Source organism: Triticum dicoccoides, chromosome 3B, assembly GCF_002162155.2.
Source record: "Triticum dicoccoides isolate Atlit2015 ecotype Zavitan chromosome 3B, WEW_v2.0, whole genome shotgun sequence".
Lineage (NCBI taxonomy): Eukaryota > Viridiplantae > Streptophyta > Magnoliopsida > Poales > Poaceae > Triticum > Triticum dicoccoides.
This window is the reverse complement of record NC_041385.1, coordinates 141,750,333-141,759,632: the sequence shown is the minus strand read 5'-3', so window position 1 is coordinate 141,759,632 and position 9,300 is coordinate 141,750,333.

Genomic DNA, 9,300 nt, shown 5'->3' with positions numbered 1-9,300 from the left:
ACGTTCGTTGCTGGGTCATGTATGCCTGTCCCTGTAAGTTAGTGCCACTTTGGGTTCACGACTAGCCATGCCAGCCCGGGCTCCTTGTCATATGGATGCTAGCAACACTATCATATACATGTGCCAAAAGGTGCAAACGGTCCCGGGCCTAGTAAGGCGACACCCGTGGGAATACCGAGGGTGAGGCCACAAAGTGGTATGAGGTGTTACATGCTAGATTGGTGTGGCTTTGAGTTGGGGTTCAGACAAACCAGGAGTAAGAGTATTATGCCAAATCTTAGCATCACCCTTTAACGAGAATGGAAATCACTTGAAATATAATAGTAGTGAATCTTCTCATCATGAGCAAATAGGGTGGCTATATCATTCAACTTAGTAAGGTGTGCAACAATAGTTTCAGTTTCATATCCATAGAAAGGATCAGATTCAACCAAAGTAATTAACTCTGGGTCGACACAAAATTCATAATCCTTATAATCAACAAAGATAGGTGAAGTAGCAAACTTAGGATCACATTTAATTATAGCATTCAAAGATTTTTCTTTCAGTTTGCATAATAATTTCTTAAGATCATATCTATCATTGCAAGCAAGAAATTCTCTAGTTGTCTCCTCATCCATAACATAACCTTCCGGTATCTTAGGAAATTCATATCTAGGAGGACTAAGTCTAATTGGTGTTTAAAGATTTTTAGATTTATGAATTTCATCAGTTTTAGTAATTTCATTTTCTTTAGCTCTAGCAATTTTTTCATCAAGAAAAACACCTAGTAGCACACCATTATCAAGCAAGGTACTAGCATCGTCGTAAGCATTATCCATAGCAAAAGTAGCATCATCAATAACTTGCGACATATCATAATTAATAGCATGTGGTGGCGTTGCAAGTTTACTCAAAATAGAAGGAATCATGTGCAGAGCTAGATGGCAGTTCCTTACCTTCCCTCGTCTTAGAGGGAAATATCTTAGTCTTGGTATCCTTTAGATTCTTCATAGTGATAAATAGATAATAATCCCAAGTGACTCAACAAATATAGCTATTCTCCCCGGCAACGGCGCGAGAAAAAGGTCTTGATAACCCACAAGTATAGGGGATCGCAATAGTTTTCGAGGGTAGAGTATTCAACCCAAATTTATTGATTCGACACAAGGGGAGCCAAAGAATATTTGCAAGTATTAGCAGCTGAGTTGTCAATTCAACCACACCTAGAGATTAATTATCTACAGCAAAGTGATCAGTAGCAAAGTAGTATGATAGTTTTGATAGTAGTAGCAATAGCAATAGTAACAGTAACAGTGATAGCAATGATTTTGTAGCAAGTGTAACGGTAACAGCAGTAGTCGTAACTTAGCAAGAACAATATAAGAGAAATTCATAGGCATCAGATTGGTGAATTCGTTGGATGATATTCATCATATAACAGTCATAACCTAGGGCGATACGACACTAGCTCCAGTTCATAGATATAATGTAGGCATGTATTCCATAAATAGTAATACGTGCTTATGGAAAGAACTTGCATGACATCTTTTGTCCTACCCTCCCATGGCAGCGGGGTCCAAATGGAAACTAAGGGATATTAAGGCCTCCTTTTAATAGAGAACCGGAACAAAGCATTAACTCATAGTGAATACATGAACTCCTCAAACTACGGTCATCACCGGAAAGTATCCCGACTTCTGTCACTCTGGGGTTTACGGGTCATAACATGTAATAGGTGACTAGAACTTACAAGATCGGATCTAGAATATAGATATAATGGTGATAATATAAACGGTTCAGATCTCAAATCATGGTACCCAGGCCCAAAGTGACAAGCATTAAGCATGGCAAAGTCATAGCAACATCAATCTCAGAACATAATAGATACTAGGGATCAAGCCCTAACAAAACTAACTCGATTACATGTTCAGTCTCATCCAACTCCTCACCGACCAACGAGCCTATGAATTAATTACTCACTCCCGGTGGGGAGCATCATGGAATTGGTGATGGAGAAGGGTTGGTGATGACGAAGATCAAAGATCCCCCTCTCCAGAGCCCCAAACGGACTCTGGTTCTCGCCTCCCGATGAAGAACAACAGGTAGTGGTGGCCCCATCTCATGAAATGCGAGAATTCTTCCTCACTGATTTTTTCTCCAAAAATAGGATTTTATAGAGCTAGAATTAGGGTCTGCAGGGCCACCAAGTGGGCACAACCAACCTGGGCGCGCCAGGAGGGGGGCACCCCTGGTGGGTTGTGCTCACCCAGGGCTCCGGTAGTTCTTGGCTCCAGTATTTTTCTTTTATTCCATAAAAAATCTCCAAAAAGTTTTGTGTCATTCATTTCTACACAAAAACAACACCATGGTAGTTCTGCTAAAAACAACGTCAGTCCGGGTTAGTTTCACTCAAATCATGCAAATTAGAGTCCAAAACCAGAGGAAAAGCATTAGAAAAAGTATATACGATGGACACATATCATTCTTCTTTATTCTTGGAATATACAAGGATATCATCTAGATAAACCATGACAAACTTGTCAAGGTATTCCATGAATATATAGTTCATCAGACGACAGAATGTCGCTGGAGCATTGCTTAAGCTAAAAGACATGACGGCGTACATGTATGAACCATACCGAGTAATGAATGCAGTCTTTGGGATATCCTCTTCACGAACCCGGATATGGTGGTAACCCAAACTCAAGTGAGTTTAGAGAAGACTGATGAACCAGCAAGTTGATCATACAGATTGTTGATCCAAGGAAGGAGATACTTGTTCTGAATTGTTGCTTGGTTGATAGGCGAGTAGTCTTGGACCAAACAGTGCAAACCATCCTTCTTCTTGACAAAGAGAGAAGGTGCTCCCCAAAGCAGAGGAACTTGGACGAATGTAACCCTGACAAAGTGAATTGTCGATTTCCTCCCTAAGTTCAAGGAGTTCATGTGGTGGCATCCTGTAGGGTCGCTTGGCAATAGGAGTGGTGCCTTGTTTCAAGTCGATGATGAATTTGATAGCTCGAATAGGGGGTATTCCTGGGAGTCCTTCTAGAAAGTCGTCTCGGAATTCATGAACGACTAAAATGTTTTCAATTCCCTCAAGAGGTGATTCATACAGAGCATTCAAGGAATAAAGTCATGCTTCGGCATTTCGAACAAGATGAGCATGGTAGCTTACTATCTCATTAGAAGGATGTAGGAGGTGGACGGTTTTAGTGGCGCAAACGATTGAAGCAGTTTGTGTTTTCAGCCAATCCATTCCCAGTATGAGGTCAATGTTGGAACACTTCATAATAATGGGAGAGGCATGGAATTCCAACCCTTCAATTTTGATGGAAACGTTGTGACTAACCATGGAGGTTTGACATTGGCCTGCAAGGGTTTTTACCACTAGCAAAGTGCTCATATCTTCACATTTAATGTCGTGTGTGTATGCAAAAGTTTCTGACATGAATGAATGCTCCTGAATCAAATCAAATAGAAGTTGGTATTGAATTAACAAGAAGGGTACCCATCACAATAGCAGGCTGGTCTTGAGCTTCATTCAGATCAACGTGGTTAGCTTGACCATGACCATAAGGCCTGACATTTTTGTTGCGGGGCTGATTGTCGGTGTCAAAACCGGTGTATCTTGGGTAGGGGGTCCCGAACTGTGCGTCTAAGGCTGATGGTAACAGGAGGCAAGGGACACAATGTTTACCCAGGTTAGGGCCCTCTCTATAGAGCTAATACCCTACTTCCTGCTTGATTGATCTTGATGAATATGAGTATTACAAGAGTTGATCTACCACGAGATCGTAATGGCTAAACCCTAGAAGCTAGCCTATGAAGTTATGATTGTTGTGCTACGGACTAAACCCTCCGGTTTATATAGACACCGGAGGGACTAGGGTTACATAAAGTCAGTTATAGAGAAAGGAATCTACATATCTGACTCGCCAAGCTTGCCTTCCACGCAAAGGAGAGTCCCATCCGGACACTAGATGAAGTCTTATGCCTTGTATCTTCATAGTCCAACAGTCCGGCCAAAGTATATAGTCTGGCTGTACGAGGACCCCTTAGTCCATGACTCCCTCAGTAGCCCCCGAACTAGGCTTCAATGACGATGAGTCCGGCGCGCAGATTGTCTTCGGCATTGCAAGGCGGGTTCCTTCTCTGAATACTTCAAAGTACCTGACTTAAAGAGCAGTATCCATCTTTTCATTTAATGACACGCTCATCGGCTTCCGCACCTTCATGACTCCAGCTTCCACGTGTCGAGCGAATATGAGAGGTCGAGGCAATTTTACGCTTGCCACCCTGACCATGAGAGAATTGTTTTATTTAAAGAGACGGGGATCTTCAGATCTAATCCACACCATCTCCCCAAATGAGGAATACTCGGAGCTTGCCCGCAGAAACCACCCCAACATGGCTAACGCTCGCAACTGCTCCTCGCGCCCTCACAGCCCCAAGCAGGGTGATTGGGAAAAGTGTTCTGTATCCCACGACTAACTGGTGAAGCTGCAGACCCAAGGATTTCTCCCTCCCGCAGATTTGGTCCCCGTGCGAGCCGGATTGGCTTCCTTCAACGGTGGGGAGCAGGCGGAGAAGTTCCCCAACCCATCTAGGGGGGAACGGGTATGTTTCATTCCCTATTTATTGAGAGGTGTTGGATTTCCAATCCATCCATTTCTCTGAGGGCTACTGGAGCACTACGGCCTCCAACTGCACAACTTCACACCTGCCTCCATCCTGCATATTGCGGGTTATGTCACCCTCTACGAGCTATTTCTGGGCTGCGAGGCACATTTCGAGTTATGGAAGAAGTTGTTTTGCCTTGTCCCTCGTAATCAGGAGGGATCAATATTCCAAGTAGGCGGAGCCGAGATATGGCGCATTGCCGGGACCGGATACCTATCCAGAACGCCGAAGAAGGCATCCGAATAATGGCCTTCCGAATGGTTTTATGTTGAAGACGTTTCCCTTCCTGACCCAATCCGAAGGGGTCTTCCCGAATATTCAAGTACTCCATTGAAGAAGCGCTTTAACTGGTGTCCTCGAAGCCCAGAGAGGTAGATAGTACGGAAGTCCACCAGCTGAGGAGCAAAATAAAGGCGCTCGCTCAATCCGGATTGTCAATAGTCGAGGTTATGGCAATATCCATAATGTGAGGGGTTCAGCCACTCCAATACCGAGGGCGCCCTATGTGGCACTTCAATGGAGAAGATGATGCCACCCGCTATGGTCAGAAGGGTCTGGACACTTCCGCTACTTTGGCGAAAATACTGTCCGGATTATATAAAGGGGAGGAGGAGGAGTTCATCCACGTTAAGCCCAGGGACGGATTTTCCATGTACAACCCTCCCAGCTGGGTGAGTTTTTGTCCCGCTACTCTAATCCATCAACTCACTAAATCCCTTTCCATAAATACTAATCCGTCATTTGCAACAGAAATGGCGGAAAGTTACCAGGGAGATCAACAGCCCCGCCCCACAACCAGAAGACCATCACCAGGCCCTTGATCCCGGATTCGAAGAGGATCCGAATATATTCGTGGAGCTCGGGGAATGGGTGTTTTACTAGGCGAGCTACGATGGCACCAAAGTAGCCATCATCGCTGACTATCCCGGTCTCCTCCCTGCGTCGCATGTAAGTAATTAGGAGACTTGTCCTTTGATAGAATTGCCTCTTTCTGCCTTACCCACCGCACTATATTATTCTCTAAAGGGGAGGCGATCATAACGCAAGAAGGCGACACCTACGACAGGCAGGCTTCCAAAGAGGAAGGTAAATAGAAATATAGCCGAGCCTTCATTGAGGAGGTAAGGTTTGAAATATGCTCCATAGTCGCCATCTTAAAGTATGACTCCATCCGTTGTGTCTTATCAGGAAAAATATGCGTCGGACTATATCCGGGGAACCTGCTGGTCATGCTTCCACTAGCCGGACTCCCGACCATGTCTCTAGGACAGAGGCTGACACAAATGTGACACCGGATTGTCCTTCTACGGAGGATTCGGGTAAAATATCCGCCACAAACTCCATAGTAGAAAGCGCCATGAATCATCGGCGCAGGTGGGCCGCTCTTCATGATCCTGGTTTTTTAGAAGAGGCTTTTAATGCCTTTAACTCGAGTGATGAATACATCCGAGCTTCTCAAGATGGGCTTGCACGGGCCACCGACCAGTATTTGAAAGATATGCGGGTAAGTACATATTTGTGTTGAACTGATAATCATATAGCAGTAGCCCTCGAGACTTGAAACAATTGGTACAATTGATTTAAGGATCTTTATATGACTAGGTGCTCACAGAGAAGAATAATTTGTTGTCTCGAGAGCTAAAAGAGTGTCAGAACCAGCTGACTGCTGCTACCGCCGAACTGGAGAAATCCAAGAAGGCGCCGTCTGGTAATGTTCCCCTCCATCGAGAAAACATAATCATATACCAGGATTATTAATACAGGTGTGAATCTAATGACAGAGGCACTGTAGGTCGCACAAGCAGGAGTTCCAGGAGCTCAAAGGCAACTAGCCATAGGCAAACGTATCCTGACACAGGTCAGGGTGGAGAAGAACAAACTCCAATATGCCAACACCAAGCTCGGTGAAGAGCTAAAAGATGTGCGAGCCCGGCTAGCTGACTCTGTTAAGGAGAATAAGAAGTTGCGAGGCGGGATATTTGGTATGTGTTCGGACTTAGCTTTACATAGTTCGGCAAGTGAAGGAACTGGCAGATTTATGTCTGTAGGTATATTGACGGGCCGTCCCGAAGAGGAGGTGTTCGGATTGTTGAGCGGTCTGCTACAAGAGTTGTTGCATACGCACGAGCGAGCTCGGCAGGCGATGCAAAATATTGCTAAGGCTTTATGGCCATCAGACTCCCCTCCAAGAAGTATGGAGGGGCTTGTACAGTTGTTTAAGGGAGCACGGCGGTGCTTCCGACTATGGAAGATATTGGCATGCCGTGAAGGCGCGCGAGAGGCCTAGGCTATGGTAAAGACACGGTATACCAAGCTCGACCCGAATCACATGGCCCGTGTCAGACCGCTAGGGTCAGATGGAAAAGAAATTCCTGTTAGTTTGGTATACAACCAGGTACAAGTAGCCAGGCGTAGGGATCATAGTTGCTTGAACAGAGAAGTATCCGGCTAGTTATGTTGTATTACATTTTAATCGTAAGAAACATCTTCCAGAGAGAATAGTTCCGTTAAGGGTTCCTTTCCCTGGGTAAGCATGCATCAAAGTGCATGTCCGCACTGTGTTTGAAAAAACCACAGTATACATAACATCTAGGAGTTCATAATGCGACAAGTAAATGACATCTTTAGTTCATCGACCGAATATTCCCTTAAGAACGCTAGCTTTCGGCTTCACCCAGTCTGAGGTACACGTCCTGATAACCCGGCAGTAACAATCACAGAGGTGCTCCCTTTATGCCCTAGCCGAACTAACGGGAACGTAGGGCATAAGAACAGGAGCCAGGCAACCCAGCTTGGCCAAAACTTAAGTCATATCGATGCATATAATGGCGAAGAAAAGGTACATACGTGGAAAAGACACATATGTGGTGAGCTTGATGCTCCGAAAATAATAGCAATAAGCTTATGTACAAGAAGCCCCCAGGTATAGTTGGCATACATATTAAGAATTGTATGCGTTATAGGTGTCCGGTTTAACCATACAAGGGCTTTACAGCATAAGAAATAAAAGTGAAAAGAGAGTGAAAATAAATAAAAGGGAGGAAATAGGGAAAAAAGGAGACGAACGAATAGTCCAGCACTAGGCGTAGAATCTTTGGAGTCTGGTCGCGTTCCTGCTGGGGAATGTTGCAGAAAATAAAAAAATTTCTACGCTTCACCAAGATCAATCTATGGAGTCATCTAGCAATGAGAGAGAGGAGTGCATCTACATACCCTTGTAGATAGCGAGCGGAAGCGTTCAAGAGAACGGGGTTGAGGGAGTCGTACTCGTCGTGATCCTAATCACCGAAGATCCTAGTGCCGAACGGACGGCACCTCCGCGTTCAACACACATACGGTTGGGAAGACGTCTCCTCCTTCTTGATCCAGCAAGGGGGGAGGAGAGGTTGATGGAGATCTAGTAGTACGATGGTGTGGTGGTGGAAGTAGCGGCGATCTCGGCAGGGCTTCGCCAAGCTCAGCGAGAGGGAGAGGTGGTACGGGGGGAGAGGGAGGCGCCAAGGACTAGGGTGTGCAGCACTCCCTCCCCCCTCTTTATATAGGGGCCATGGGGGGCGCCGGCCCCCTAGAGATCCAATCTCAAGGGGGGGCGGCCAAAGGGGGGGACTTGCCCCCCAAGTCAGGTGGGGCGCCCCCCACCCCTAGGGCTAGGCGCAGGGGGAGGCCCAAGGGGGGGCGCACCAGCCCACCAGGGGCTGGTTCCCTTCCCACTTCAGCCCATGGGGCCCTTCGGGATAGGTGGCCCCACCCGGTGGACCCCCGGGACCCTTCCGGTGGTCCTGGTACAATACCGGTGACCCCCAAAACTTTCCCGGTGGCCGAAACTGGACTTCCTATATATAATTCTTCACCTTCGGACCATTCCGGAACTCCTCGTGACGTCCGTATCTCATCCGGGACTCCGAACAACTTTCGGGTTACCACATCTCTAATATCTCTACAACCCTAGCGTCATCGAATCTTAAGTGTGTAGACCCTACGGGTTCGGGAATCACGCAGACATAACCGAGACAACTCTCCGGCCAATAACCAATAGTAGGATCTGGATACCCATGTTGGCTCCCACATGTTCCACGATGATCTCATCGAATGAACCACGATGTCGAGGATTCAAGTAATCCTATATACAATTCCCTTTGTCAATCGGTATGTTACTTGCCCGAGATTCAATCGTCGGTATCCCAATACCTCGTTCAATCTCGTTACCGGCAAGTCACTTTACTCATACCGTAATGCATGATCCCGTGACCAACTACTTGGTCACATTGAGCTCATTATGATGATGCATTATCGAGTGGGCCCAGAAATACCTCTCCGTCATACGGAGTGACAATTCTCAGTCTCGATTCGTGTCAACCCAACAGATACTTCCGGGGACACCTGTAGTATGCCTTTATAGTCACCCAGTTACGTTGTGACGTTTGGTACACCCAAAGCACTCCTACGGTATCCGGGAGTTACAGGATCCCATGGTCTAAGGAAATGATACTTGACATTGGAAAAGCTCTAGCAAACGAACTACACGGTCTTGTGCTATGCTTAGGATTGGGTCTTATCCATCACATCATTCTCCTAATGATGTGATCCCGTTATCAATGACATCCAATGTCCATAGTCAGGAAACCATTTCTATCT